At 44.5% G+C, this 15,216-nt stretch overlaps 1 protein-coding gene across 1 annotated transcript in view; it reads left to right on the top strand.

The window, feature by feature from the left end:
- Positions 1 to 15,216, top strand: part of LOC126095555 (ankyrin repeat and SAM domain-containing protein 1A-like) — a 193,448-nt gene that overhangs the window by 127,509 nt on the left and 50,723 nt on the right. The gene's annotated exons all lie outside the window — the stretch shown is intronic.

Here is a 15,216-nt window from a genome sequence, read left to right as displayed (position 1 = left end):
CAAGCAATTTGGGTGCATAGATCCTGAGAAATCAGTACCCAGAACAACCACCTCTGGCCGTAATAACGGCCTTTATACGCCTGGGCATTGAGTCAAAGAGCGCTTGGATGGTGAGTACAGGTACAGCTGCCCACGCAGCTTCAACAAATATCACAGTTCATCAAGAGTACTGACTGGCGTATTGTGACGAGCCAGTTGCTCGGCCACCAATGACCAGCGTTTTCAGTTGGTGTGAGATCTGGAGAATGTGCTGGCCAGGGCAGCAGTCGAACATTTTCTGTATCCAGAAGGGCCCGTACAGGACCTGCAACATGCGGTCGTGCATTATCCTGCTGAAATGTAGGGTTTCGCAGGGATCCAATGAAGGGTAGAGCCACGGCTCGTAACACATCTGAAATGTAACGTCCACTGCTCAAAGTTCCGTCAATGCGAACAAGAGGTGATTGAGACGTGTAACCAATGGCACCCCAACCATCACGCCGGGTGATACGCCATTATGGCGATGACGAATACACGCTTCCAATGTGCGTTTACCGCGATGACGCCAAACACGGATGCGACCATCATGATGCTGTAAACAGAACCTGGATTCATCCGAAAAAAATGACGTTTTGCCATTCGTGCACCCAGGTTCGTGGTTGAGTACACCATCGCAGGCGCTCCTGTCTGTGATGCAGCGTCAAGGGTAACCGCAGCCATGGTCTCCGAGCTGATAGTCCATTTTTGCTGCAAACGTCGTCGAACTGTTAGTGCAGATGGTTGTTCTCTTGCAAACGTCCCCATCTGTTGACTCTGGGATCGAGACGTGGTTGCACGATTCGTTACAACCATGCGGATAAGGTGCCTGTCATCTCGACTGCTAGTGATACGAGGCCGTTGGAATCCAGCACGGCGTTCCGTATAACCCTTCTGAACCCACTGATTCCGTATTCTGCTAACAGTCATTGGATCTCGACCAACGCGAGCAGCAATGTCGCGTTACGATAAACCGCAATCGCGATAGGCTACAATCCGACCTTTATCAAAGTCGGAAACATGATGGTATGCATTTCTCCTCCTTACACGAGGCATCGCAGCAACGTTTCACCAGGCAACGCCGGTCAACTGCTGTTTGTGTATGAGAAATCGGTTGGAAACATTCCTCATGCCACCGGTGCCAAATTTATGTGAATGCTCTGAAAAGCTGATCATTTGCATATCACAGCATCTTCTTCCTGTCGGTTAAATTTCGCGTCTGTAGCACGTCATCTTCGTTGTGTAGTAATTTTAATGGCCAGTAGTGTATATGTAGCGAGGGGCAGTGAAGTGAAATGAAAAAAGAAAAAAAAAACAATTTTCCTGGTCTGACTAGTGTAGAGTAATACCAACAACAGCAGAAAATCGTATAACAGGCGTAGGATTCGTTATGAATAGTAACGTGGGACAGAGAGACAGCTACTGGGAACAGCTCAGTGATACGCTTGTTCTCATCAGAATCGACAGCAAACCAACACCGACGACAATATTTCAGGTATACAAGCCGACGTCGCAAGCAGAAGATGAAGAAATACAGAAAGTATATGAGGATATTGAATAGGTAATTGAGTACATAAATGAGATGAAAATCTATTAGTCGTTGGGGAGTGGAATGCGGTTGTAGGGAAAGGACTAGAAGAAAGGGTTACGGGAGAGTATGGGCTTGGTACTAGGACTGACAGACGAAAAGACTAATTAAATTCTGCAATTAATTTCCGCCAGTAACAGCGAATTCTCTGTTCATCAATCAGAAGCGGATAAGGTATACTTGGGAAAGACCGGGAGATACGGGAAGGTTTCAATTACATTACGTTGTGGTCAGGCAGAGATTCTGATATATCAGTTACTGGACTGTATGGCGTACACAGGGGCAGATATAGATTCATATCTCTTAATGGTGAAGAGAAGACTGAAGTTTAGGAGACTAGTCAGGAAGCACCAATGCGCAAAACAACGGGATATGAAAGTACGAAGAAAGAGATGTGCTTGAAGTTCTTCGAGGTTAAGTAGTTTAGGAGGCAGTTCAGTCGAACACGGATGGACATCTCTATAAAGGGCAGCCACAGAACTTAGAGAGCTAAATGTAGGTGCAAGGAAGGTAATTGCAAGGAAAACATAGATAACAGAAGAAATACTTCAACTGATCGACTAAAGAAACAAGATCAAGAAAGTTCAGGGAAATTCAGGAATACAGAAGTACAAGTCACTTTGGAATGAAGTAAATGGGAATAGCAGGGAAGCTAAGGCTAATTGGCTGCGTGAAATATGTGAAGAAATCGAAAAAGAAACGACTGTCGGAAGGACTGGCACAGCATATAGAGAAGTCGAAAAAACCGTCGGTGAAATTAAAAGCAAGGGCGGTAGCATTAAGAGTGCAATGAGAACTTCGGTATCAAACGCAAGGAGAGAGCGGGTAGGTGGGACGAGTACATTGAGGGCCTCTATCAGGGGGACGACTTATCTGATGAGTGATATAAGAAGGGGCAGGAGTCGATAGGGAAGAGATGGGAGATCCAGTATTAGAATCGGAATTAAGAAGAGCTTTGGAAGAGTTAAAATGAAATAAGGTGGACGGAATGGACAACATAAAATCAGAATTTCTAAAATCATTGGGGAAGCGGCAACAAAACGATTATTCACGATGGTGTGTACAAAGTATGAGACTCGTGACAGACCATCAACGGAATGGAAGAAAGCAATAGTAATATCCATTTTTAAAAGAGGATCAAGTACGGCTTGTAGATATTATGGAGGTACAAGTCTCTTAAATACCGCATACGAAATATTTGCGAAGTTAACAGTAAACAGAATGATAAACGTGGTGGAGAGTATATTTCTCGAACAATAAACATATTTTCGAACAGCAATTTCCTGCTCAGACAACATTTTCTTATTAAAATAAATAATAGAAAATAAGAAAGGATACAGTTTAATAACATACAGAAAAAGGAAATTTGTAAGACTGGATATCATGAACTGATATATATATTATGACTTTTGAAGGTTATTAAGGCAAATACATTGTTCTCTATCAAAAATCTTTCATTTGCTAACTATGCCTAGCCGGCCGCGGTGGTCTAGCGGTTCTGGCGCTGCAGTCCGGAACCGCGGGACTGCTACGGTCGCAGGTTCGAATCCTGCCTCGGGCATGGGTGTGTGTGATGTCCTTAGGTTAGTTAGGTTTACGTAGTTCTAAGTTCTAGGGGACTTATGACCTAAGATGTTGAGTCCCATAGTGCTCAGAGCCATTTGAACCATTTGAACTATGCCTATCAGTAGTTAGTGCCTTACATAGTTAGAATCTTTTATTTAGCTGGCAGTATTGGCGCTCGCTGTATTGCAGTAGTTCGAGTAACGAAGATTTTTGTGAGGTAAGTGATTCATGAAAGGTATAGATTATTGCTAGTCAGGGCCATTCCTTTGTAGGGATTATTGAAAGTCACATTGCGTTGCGCTAAAAATATTGTGTGTCAGTTTATTGATGGTCAGAATAAGTAAAGAGAGAAATGTCTCAGCACGTTCAGTTTTGCTCAGCTGTTTGAAAATCAAATAACGTAAGAGGTTTATCAGCACAGTCTTTCTTAATTTTCAAAAGGGGACGTTTCACCCTGTATGACTTCACTCGTGCAAAACGGCAAACCCTGTAAGCAGCAACGTTAAGAAAAGAATTGCAGTTGTCTACTGACATTCATGCATAACAAATCGATTGCACGTACGAATCTGGTAACGGATTGACTTTCTCCGGCCGCATCACTTTTGGCTTATAATGTACGCATATTTAATATTTCAGTTAAATTTCGATTGCACGGATCGTAAAGTATTGACAAAACATTAATTTTTCTTGTAATTTTTTTACTTGTTTGATACTAGCCACACTAAATACATTTACTCGCGCGGATACGAAAAGTGAACACAACATAAACGTCCAGTTCATTTTGTGTGCACTTCAAATTATACAAACATTTATTGCAAGACAGCGGTACACGTACTTCATATTGAGATGATAGCTTTCTATTGAAAAGCTGTATTAAACTGATCCATCACACCAGATATATGGTGATTTACTGCCATGGGTCGTGTTTTAACATTCTGAGTGATTGTGTTACGTGTCGGCGCTTGATGTGAAACAAGTTCGGTATAGCCAATCGAATGCAAGTAATAGGCTATACTGTAATTAATACTTAATTCATTATTATAGCCACATTAAATCGTGCCTGATGAACATACATCACAAGCAATCTCTTACTGCCAAAAACAACCATTACATACAAAACACAAGTCAGTGAAATGGAAATTTGTAGTAAGATCCTATGGGACCAAGCTGCTGAGGTCATCGGTCCCTAAGCTTACACACTACGTGACTCAATGAAATGCAACTGATTATTCTGATAATTTTACATTTTATATGAAAATTAGTTTTACCTGTCACCCATATTGTCTTCCTGTTGCAAACACAGCTTAATGAAATACTTATAAACATTGATCTCCTACCGAAAGAACTCGCATTCTGCGAGAAAAAAACTTAAAATTGTGATCTGCTTATTTGTGTGTTAATCTGATATTTGGCCAACAATAATGGTAGTAAAGATTCTTTTTGAAACGTAAATAATGACGCGTAATTGCTGTTTTTACTTAGAAGTCCCTCAGACAGAAAGAGCAGTAGATGCTAAGTTCTTTTATGAACCACAAATGGGTCTGATATCGCCGTCTTCTAGATAATTCATCTTATGAACTTTAAGGTGGCAGAACGTTAGCCATGTTTGTTTGTAAATAAGTGTGATGTCCGTTTTTTATGTGCAAAATAAGCAATTAATAAGCTGGAAGTGTTTCTTTTTTGTAATTAATGGGATGATATCCAATAAATTAGTTATTTTCAAATAACTTATCTGTCGTAAGTCAACCTACAACCTAGACTATGTAATGGAGCACAGATATACAGGGTGTTACAAAAAGGTACGGCCAAACTTTCAGGAAACATTCCTCACACACAAATAAAGAAAAGATGTTATGTGGACATGTGTCCGGAAACGCTTAGTTTCCATGTTAGAGCTCATTTTAGTTTCGTCAGTATGTACTGTACGTTATCATGATTTCATACGGGATACTCTACCTGTGCTGCTAGAACATGTGCCTTTACAAGTACGACACAACATGTGGTTCATGCACGATGGAGCTCCTGCACATTTCAGTCGAAGTGTTCGTACGCTTCTCAACAACAGATTCGGTGACCGATGGATTGGTAGAGGCGGACCAATTCCATGCCCTCCACGCTCTCCTGACCTCAACCCTGTTGACTTTCATTTATGGGGGCATTTGAAAGCTCTTGTCTACGCAACCCCGGTACCAAATGTAGAGATTCTTCGTGCTCGTATTGTAGACGGCTATGATACTGTTACCGACAACTGTGCCGCTAAAGCGGAGTTATTGAACGCAGTTTTCCAAAATTCCTTCACCAGGGAAGACGAATGGAATATTCCAGAATTTGAAACACGAGCGGCTGCTAGCATGAGTTTCTTAGAAGTAGATACCTTAGGGGTTGCGAAGTAACTCAAATCGCTTGATACGGGCAAGTCTTCAGGTCCAGATTGTATACCGATTAGGTTCCTTTCAGAGTATGCTGATGCTCCCTACTTAGCAATCATATACAACCGCTCGCTCACCGATGAATCTGTACCTACAGATTGGAAAATTGCGCAGGTTGCACCAGTGTTTAAGAAGGGTAGCAGGAGTAATCCATCGAACTACAGACCTGTATCATTGACGTCGGTTTGCAGTAGGGTTTTGGAGCATATGCTGTATTCAAACGTTATGAATCACCTCGAAGGGAACGATCTATTGATACGTAATCAGCATGGTTTCAGAAAACATCGTTCTTGTGCAACGCAGCTAGCTCTTTATTCGCACTAAGTAATGGCCGCTATCGACAGGGGATCTCAAGTTGATTCCGTATTTCTAGATTTCCGGAAGGCTTTTAACACCGTTCCTCACAAGCGACTTCTAATCAAGCTGCGGGCCTATGGGGTATCATCTCAGTTGTGCGACTGGATTCGTGATTTCCTGTCAGGAAGGTTGCAGTTCGTAGTAATAGACGGCAAATCATCGAGTAAAATAGAAGTGATATCAGGTGTTCCCCAGGGAAGCATCCTGGGACCTCTGCTGTTCCTGATCTATATAAATGACCTGGGTGTCAATCTGAGCAGTTCTCTTAGGTTGTTCTCAGATTATGCTGTAATTTACCGTCTAGTAAGGTCATCCGAAGACCAGTATCAGTTGCAAAGCGATTTAGAAAAGATTGCTGTATGGTGTGGCAGGTGGCAGTTGACGCTAAATAACGAAAAGTGCGAGGTGATCCACATGAGTTCCAAAAGAAATCCGCTGGAATTCGATTACTCGATAAATAGCACAATTCTCAAGGCTGTCAATTCAACTAAGTACCTGGGTGTAAAAATTACGATCAACTTCAGTTGGAAAGACCACATAGATAATATTGTGGGGAAGGCGAGCCAAAGCTTGCGTTTCATAGGCAGGACACTTAGAAAATGCAACAAGTCCACTAAAGAGACAGCTTACACTACACTCGTTCGTCCTCTGTTAGAATGTTGCTGCGCGGTGTGGGATCCTTACCAGGTGGGATTCACGGAGGACATCGAAAGGGTGCAAAAAAGGGCAGCTCGTTTTGTATTATCACGTAATAGGGGAGAGAATGTGGCAGATGTTATACGCGAGTTGGGATGGAAGTCATTAAAGCAAAGACGTTTTTCGTCGCGGCGAGATCTATTTACGAAATTTCAGTCATCAACTTTCTCTTCCGAATGCGAAAATATTTTGTTGAGCCCAACCTACATAGGTGGGAATGGTCATCAAAATAAAATAAGAGAAATCAGAGTTCGAACAGAAAGGTTTAGGTGTTCGTTTTTCCCGCGCGCTGTTCGGGAGTGGAATGGCAGGGAGATAGTATGATTGCGGTTCGATGAACCCTCTGCCAAGCACTTAAATGTGAATTGCAGAGTAATCATGTAGATGTAGATGTAGATGCAGGTACAATACGCCATTTTCCAGGGCTGCATCAGCGCATCAGGGATTCCATGCGACGGAGGGTGGATGCATGTATCCTCGCTAACGGAGGACATTTTGAACATTTACTGTAACACAGTGTTTGAAGTCACGCTGGTACGCTCTGTTGCTGTGTGTTTCCAATTCATGATTAATGTCCACATAACATATTTTCTTTCCTTGTGTGTGAGGAATGTTTCCTGAAAGTTTGGCCGTACCTTTTGGTAACACCCTGTATGTGTTTCGTACATTTCTAACACTTGTGACTTTCACGAGACCGGAGTGGCCGAGCGGTTCTAGGTGCTTCAGTCTGGAACCGCGCTACCGCTACGGTCGCAGGTTCGAATCCTGTCTCGGGCATGGATGTGTGTGATGTCCTTAGGTTAGTTAGACTGAGGTAGTTCTAAGTTTTAGGGGACTGATGACCTTAGATGGTAAGTCCCATAGTGCTCAGAGCCATTTGAACCATTTTTGGACTTTCACGAGACGTATTTCAACATGTGTCTAAAAATTTGTTGGAACTGGCAAAGAACGTTCCAATGAGAATGGTCAGCTTTTGTGTTTTCCTGCTCCGTACGCTCTTGTGATGTAATTTCTTTCAGAATTACCTTTCCGAAACGGGCAGGGCAAGGCAAGCCTTGAGGTTTTGCAGCAAAGCCCCGCGGTGAGCAGGAGCGTACTGGGACGGTGACGATCGGTCACGATCTTCTTCTGGTCACATTTGTAATGTAATCGTTTGGCAGCTCATTATGACTGCTGGTTATTTGGTGGGACAGTCCACGCGACTAATCACTTTGCTCGTTTACATTATGACCTCTGGTATGTCAGAGGGCAGTCACGCGTTTTTGTTGCACCGTCACAGCTAACAAACAAAATTCTCTCCGCTTTTCACCACCTCACAGACGCTGAAGAATTTCTACACTCACCAGTCATATTAACCCCATTCCAAACAGTTCTATTTGAGCGTCTGAAGTAGCTATCAGTATCAGTTCGCCGGGCGACACTTTTCTTCTGACGAGCTCCATGTCGCTTCGGAGACTGGAGCTGCTGCTGAAAGTAATCTTTATTACATACCAATTTCGTTCAACATGTTATCATAAATATATAAAATTATTTATATTTGAATGTATGGCAACGTTCTTACTGCGACGTCAAAAATGAAATGAAAATAAGAAATCATCCTGCGTCACTGAAACCAACGTCAATGGTGAAATGAATTAATACAGTCAACTGATACATCCGACAATATAGTTCAATAATCTTCGTACGCTGTCATATTCTGGTCACATTCTCTTCTCTGTGGCACACACAGCATATGGTAACCGATATCAGCGGTTTTCTGGGTATGGTGCCTCTTAATATTGTAAAATATATATCACTAGATAAAAGCGACGTTTCGCCACGGTTTCAGTAGTCTTCTTTTGGATCTGCTATTAAATTCATTGTGTAGGTCTGTTACAATTTACCCTGACTCCTCTATTGAGCATGACACATCACATTTGAAACCATTGATATTGGTTTCCTGTGGTGGTCCTCAGAATGTAACATCTGAGCTTACAAGTCTACGATAAACGTTACTGGCCAACGTCTACAACATTAAACTGTTACGCAGTCGTGAGAACGCAGAACGCAAGAACGCAAGACAGACAGGACATCGAAGAGTAGGACACGACGTTCGGATCACGGATCACTTCGTACATTTTTAATAGTTCATTAGGACAATATAATGTACAAGTAGTAAAGCATTCTACCTAGGCGAAAGTTCACGCGTCATTGATGTACCGGTGTGTTGCAACCCTTAGCGCGAGCTGGTGGCGGTCGTGTTGCTAGCGTTCAAGCTCCGTAATCCGTGTATTGCTGGATTGAGGGATTTTTACCTTTAACTTATATTTTTTCCAACGCTAATCATGTTATTTCGTATGTATTGCATTTGAAAGGTGATATGATGAAAATACAGGTATATTTGCATGAAAGTTTATTGAATTTCCATTACGTGACTGGTTACTAATTTTTATTATTACAGCAAATATTATGCAACTTTTATTTCTATAGGCACGTTAAAAGCTTTAGCAAGCACCTTCAGTCTTGTACGTAGTCGATTGACAACGAACGAGAAATTGTTTTTCATGAAGATGCTATTAAAATACAATCGTATACCGCCAGTTTTCGGCACCGATATTCATAAAAATGTACCCTTATGCATGGTTTGCATCCAAATTTCCGCAAGAAAGAGAAATTTTTCAAAATTTCTGTGATCTTTCAAATGGCTCTGAGCACTATGGGACTTAACATGTGAGGTCATCAGTCCCCTGGACTTAGAACGACTTAAACCTAACTAACCTAAGGACAGCATACACGTCCATCCCCGAGGCAAGATTCGAACCTGCGACCGTAGCAGCAGCGCAGCTGCGGACTGAAGCGCCTAGAACCGCTCGGTCACAACGGCCGGCCTCTGTGATCTTTGTTTTCCCTTAGAAACTCTGAAGATTCCTTGCGCACGAGGGAAATTGCATTCATTCGATGTAGTAGTTTTAATTTATGTTTTCCGTGTCTGTATGAAAAATGTCATCCTGCAAATAGTCCTAAAACATATCCGATGATTAACCGTACATTGCAGTCAAGTTCTGACATATTGTAGCTCGTTGTATTATTGATCAAATATATTTAAATCTTTATTTATCGATGTTTCACTGGGGATTTCCAAGCCTGTCCGTTGTTGAGAACTGTGTCTCTAGATCGAAGCGTCCAGGTGGAAAGCAGTTCTCGTTAGTTTACCCAATTTCAGGCATAAGAGATTTCGAAAATCACGACAGGCATACGTTTTCAAGAAACCTTTGTACGTTTGAGACAAAAAGGTCGTTTACTTGTCGATAATTACAAATGTAACACTTCTTGTGATAATAAAAATTAGCAAACAACCAAATAACGTTGGAAAATTAATAAAAGTTCATATAATTACATGTCAATCTTATCATACTAACTTGCGAAAGCAATACGTCTGAAATAATATTGTGGTAGAAGAAGTTCAGTAGCTCTGTGGTGTAGCTGAGTTTCTGGAGCATTACCGCCTCCTTTTCACTGGGACGCCGACGGACAATCGGACAGGAGAAGAAATTTTGCGACAGATGCAAACGGAGGTGGATGGTCCGGATGCAGAGGCGCTATTGGAACCCCTAATGGAAGATGACATCCGGGGCGCACTCGCGAAGGGTGCGGTGCATAAATCCCCTGGGCCAGATGGGTTGACACTCGAATTTTTCCGCGCATTTGCGGATTTAATGATGTCCCAGTTGGTATTGATGTATAATGAGTTATTGAGCCCTGACACGGACGTTCCGTCGCAGTTCATGACGGGCCTACTTATACCGATACCGAAATCGACAGCGAGTGTCAGCACCCATCAATTTAGACCGCTCACGATGCTCAATACTGATTATAAGATCTTTGCGCGAATGTTGGCGGCAAGGCTCAAGACTGTAATATCCCAGACAATACCAGCAGACCAGGCTTGTCTAGGGGTTCGGAGCAACATACATTCTATCCTCGGCGAATACCGTGACGTAATTTCCCTGACGTATCGGTGGATTTTGATCGTGCCTTTGACAGGATCAACCATGATTTCCTTGACTCGACCATGCGACGCATGGCGATACCACAGGATTTTATTACCGTCCTCATGCGCCTCCTTCGCGGCGCTTCTTGGACGGTGAGAGTCAATGGCAGGGAGGTAGGAACGATTCCTGTTTGCAGCTCAGTTAGGCAAGGATGTCCCTTGTCGATGATACCGTTTACAATAGCGCTCGAACCATTGATGCAGACTCTTAGACGGACTCTAACAGGCGTCCGACTCCGTGCGAGCTCCTTCACGTGTCGTGCATATGCCGACGACTTGATGATGCTCATCCGGTCGGAGAACGAAGTAAGTCAGATGGTTACCCTTCTTACTACGTACGGAGTAGCTGCGGGAAGCAGGGTCAACATGAATAAAACCAAGATCATGCACATCGGTCGAGGGCTGGACGCTCTGCACAGTCCGTTCACCCGATCGCTACGGCCATCAGCGGCGGCGAGCTATCGACGTCTCCTCCAGAACGTCCGACTGCACATACGCAACAATTCACTCCGAACGCACGACCTGCTCTAAAGGGTGGACTACACTAATGTTTTTCCGCCGGTCGTGGTCTCGCGGTAGCGTTCTCGCTTCCCGAGCACGGGGTCCCGGGTTCGATTCCCGGCGGGGTCAGGGATTTTCACCTGCCTCGAGATGACTGGGTGTTTGTGTTGTCCTCATCATTTCATCATCATCCAGGAAAGTGGCGAAATTGGACTGAGCAAAGATTGGGTAATTGTATGGGCGCTGATAACCACGCAGTTGAGCGCCCCACAAACCAAACATCATCATCATCAACACTAATGTTCACCTGGCCTCGCGTCTGCCGCACCTGGCACAGGTATTGCCAATGCCACATGGTATTGCTGACAGATATGGCGGCCTTTGGATACTATGTCAGCCAAGGAATGTTGTTTAAGATCAAATACAAGACTTTAACTCTCCCACACCATTCTGGAGGACTTAACCTCACGGATGTGCGGAACAAGGCTCTAGCTCTATACCTGCGAGCGACGCTAAGCACTTGGAACCAACGGCAACACGCCATCACGTCGACCATCCTGGATGTGCTTCTTCCCACGTCCTTTGAACCACCGGTGGCGGTAGGCACAATCTCGCCCTTTTTTCCTCACCTTGCGCGATTTTTTGTTGATTTTAGTCATGTTCAGTTACAGATACCTTCTACAAGAAACCCCTCTACCCGTGAGATATATCGATACTTGCGGCGCCATCATGGCAGCAATGTTGTCGAACTTAAATACCCAACACGAAACTGGCGACAGATTTGGCGAGCTGTCCATACACCTCTCCTCAACACAGCAGCGCGATCGTCATGGTATACACTAATCAACCGCAAGACAGTCAACCGCCAACGATTGTACGACATTCGCATGGTAGATTCCCCGTTCTGCCTTATATGTGGCATGCAGGACACCGACGAACATTCTCTGCAGTGCGGTGAGGCAAAGGATGTTAGGCGGCTTGTAAGTAGGCTGTTTATGTTTTTTATTGGCAACGTTACATAGCACTCTGTATGAAAATCACTGGCTGTGCTGTGTGCAGTATGTGGCTAGTTTGCATTGTTGCCTGCCATTGTTGTCATGAACTGCTATAGCTGGATGCGAACAGCGCGTAGCATTGGGCAGTTGGAGGTGAGCCGCCAGCAGTGGTGGATGTGGGGAGAGAGATGGCGGAGTTTTGAAAAATGTCATGAACTGCTGTATATATTATGAATCTTGAGGTAAATACATTGTTTGTTCTCTATTAGAATCTTTCATTTGCTAAGACTATCAGTAGTTAGTGCCTTCCGTAGTTTGTATCTTTTATTTAGCTGGCAGTAGTGGCACTCGCTGTATTGCAGTAGTTCGAGCAACGAAGATTTTTGTGAGGTAAGTGATTTGTGAAAGGTATAGTTTAATGTTTGTCAGGGCCATTCTTTTGCAGGGATTTTTGATAGTCAGATTGCGTTGCGCTAAAATTATTGTGTGTCAGGTTAAGCACAGTCTTGTACAATTGTTCTAAGTGGACATTTCATATGCATAATTTGTTCTAAGGGGACGTTTCAGGCTGACGCAACGCATCATGGCCCTCCTCCGACGCACCGACGAATCAACTATCACAACGGACGCTTTATTTTTCCCTGACGCTGTATTTTTCCCCTCACAAAAAACTTCGGCAATCCGATGGATTGGAGGACACGCATCGCACTACGTGCTCTCGCGGACCTTGATATCGGGCATGGACTATTGACATTATCTACTAGAACAACACGAAATCATCCGATGCCACTCTAAATATTAAACGCATTTTGCGAACTTTCTAGGCAGCATGTTTCATAACCCCCCGAAGCGGTGGGGAGTCCCAGGTTTACATTGTTTCGAGCGATAGGATGTACTCCCAGTGAAGTGATGAGGACGTCACTTCAGTCCTATATTCCTTTCCCTTCTTTTTTATATATGATTTTTCTTTTGGGACATTAAAAATTAAATGAATAAATAAAGTATTATTGTCACTAACAAAAAAAAGGTGGTGTAGTGTTTATGATACTAAACTGTTGCATGGAGGGTCGTGAGTTCAAAACTCACCTGCGCTGTACAATTTTAATTTCTATATTCGGTTCGAGTACATTCTACAAGTATCCACAGATGTCAAGAATCATTTTACTGGAATGTTCTGTAGCCGTATATATACTGTATGTCTTCTGGCCGGAGGCAGTTCTCTCCGCGCTCTTGTACGTGCAAGTGCTGAAAAAACTTTCGTTAAGTGAAGTTAGTGTTCGTCATTCATCTAATTACACCTTCTTCTACGTGACAATATCACGAGTGCTGAAAAATATAAATTAAAAAAATACATGAGCGGATCTCGATCCAGCGATTCATCAACTACGGAGATTGAACTGTAACCACATGACCGCCAACATCTCGTGCTCAGTCGGAACGCGAAGGTATATTAATGATGCGTAAAACTGCTCTTGCGATTTTCTCGAAATCGCCCACATTGTACGCCTTCCTACTTGTTTGAAGTAAATCAGTGATTCGAACATCGTGACCTGCTTGTAAGTTACAAGGTACATTTGTATTTTACTTCTGGACAAAAACTTACTGCAGGTGAAGAAGATAAATTGGTCACGCCGTATAGCGATTGCTAAAACCGAAGTAATACCCGTCGCGCACAACAATGCAAAAAATACATGCTCGGAAATTCGCGATAAAAAGTGTGTACTCCAAATTCCAGGAAAAGTTGGGGGGAGGGAGAGGACAATGGCGCCCTTTTGCGCCCCCCTCGTTGCGGACGCATATGACAACAGCCTACTAGCTATCTTACAATTTGCAACACTTTCGTCAGGTGTAATTTCGGTTTCTGTTTATTGGCGACCTGTTACGCGACACACTCCGCAATCAGAGGCCCTCTAAATGCGTAATTTTCCCGAAAGACGTCATTCAGAATGTCCCATGTGAAAATAACCGTTACCCGTATCAGTTCTAGTGGTGGTGAGACCGCAAACGGCTTGCTAGTAAATTGATAATGAAAGGTAGTGTTGAAAATTGTGAAATTCCTACCGGTTCTGGTCCTCTTCTATATTCAACGAGGGTGGATATGCCGGACCTAGCTATCTATCCCAGCAATAAAATGGTACACCGGTGGTGGGATTTAGCAGAGTGAGGGAGCAGGGCGCGGTGGCGAAGAATATCTCTCGGGTACGCCTCTTGCCGGTGTCCACGCCTTTTGGAGCACGCGCGTGCTCGCGAGAGCCAATTCTGCTCTTTTTTTTCCCCCCATCCACCGACAATAGCGAGGCTGCTAATGAGCGAAGCCACCGCCTCTGGATGGCCCTCGAGCGAATCGGATGACACGGGCGCCGAGGTCAGGTGTGAAGGGCGCGCCGGCGTAATTGGCGTCGCGACGCCGTGCCGGTGTTTTCGTTAAAAGAGCGACGCTATCGGCGCTGCGGGAGGCGGCGTCGGCGGCGGCGTCGCGCACATTATTCGCGGCGCGGCGCGGCGCGGCGCAGCCGGTTAGCAGCTGGCGCGTCACGGGCCGCTGCGCAACCGCCGGCGCCGTCGCCGGGCCCGCCGCCCCCGCTCCGCCCCCGCCGGCCGCCCCCGCGCAGCGCCGCTACCGCATTTTACACCCCCCTTCCTTTATTCTGCGCATTTCGCGTGATGCTGTGCTGCAACGCGTGTCAGCCAATTAACCTGCGCGCCTGTTCACGGCCAGAGGAGCACGCACAAACACATTTCATCACGCCACCGCCATAATTAATACAATTCGCTACAGTTGTCGTCGGAGGTGGGCTCGTTCCTGGTCAAATTTCATTCTGTTTAATTATACAGCGGGTTGCGCCCGGACCGCTGCGCGCGTCACCGCCAACTCGCGACCTTCTGTCCGCTCCCCCTCCCCCCCACCCTCTAAACCCTACACTATTCTCTGTGTCGCACCAGGGCCACATACACACACCACCTCCGCAGCCGACAACGCCGCTTTTTTTATTCCAATCTTCCCTCCCCCTCCCCCCGTCCTAGCCCGCGCGACAAACA

This window comes from Schistocerca cancellata, chromosome 8, assembly GCF_023864275.1.
Source record: "Schistocerca cancellata isolate TAMUIC-IGC-003103 chromosome 8, iqSchCanc2.1, whole genome shotgun sequence".
Taxonomy (NCBI): Eukaryota; Metazoa; Arthropoda; class Insecta; order Orthoptera; family Acrididae; genus Schistocerca; species Schistocerca cancellata.
This window is presented reverse-complemented; position numbering and strand designations above follow the sequence as displayed.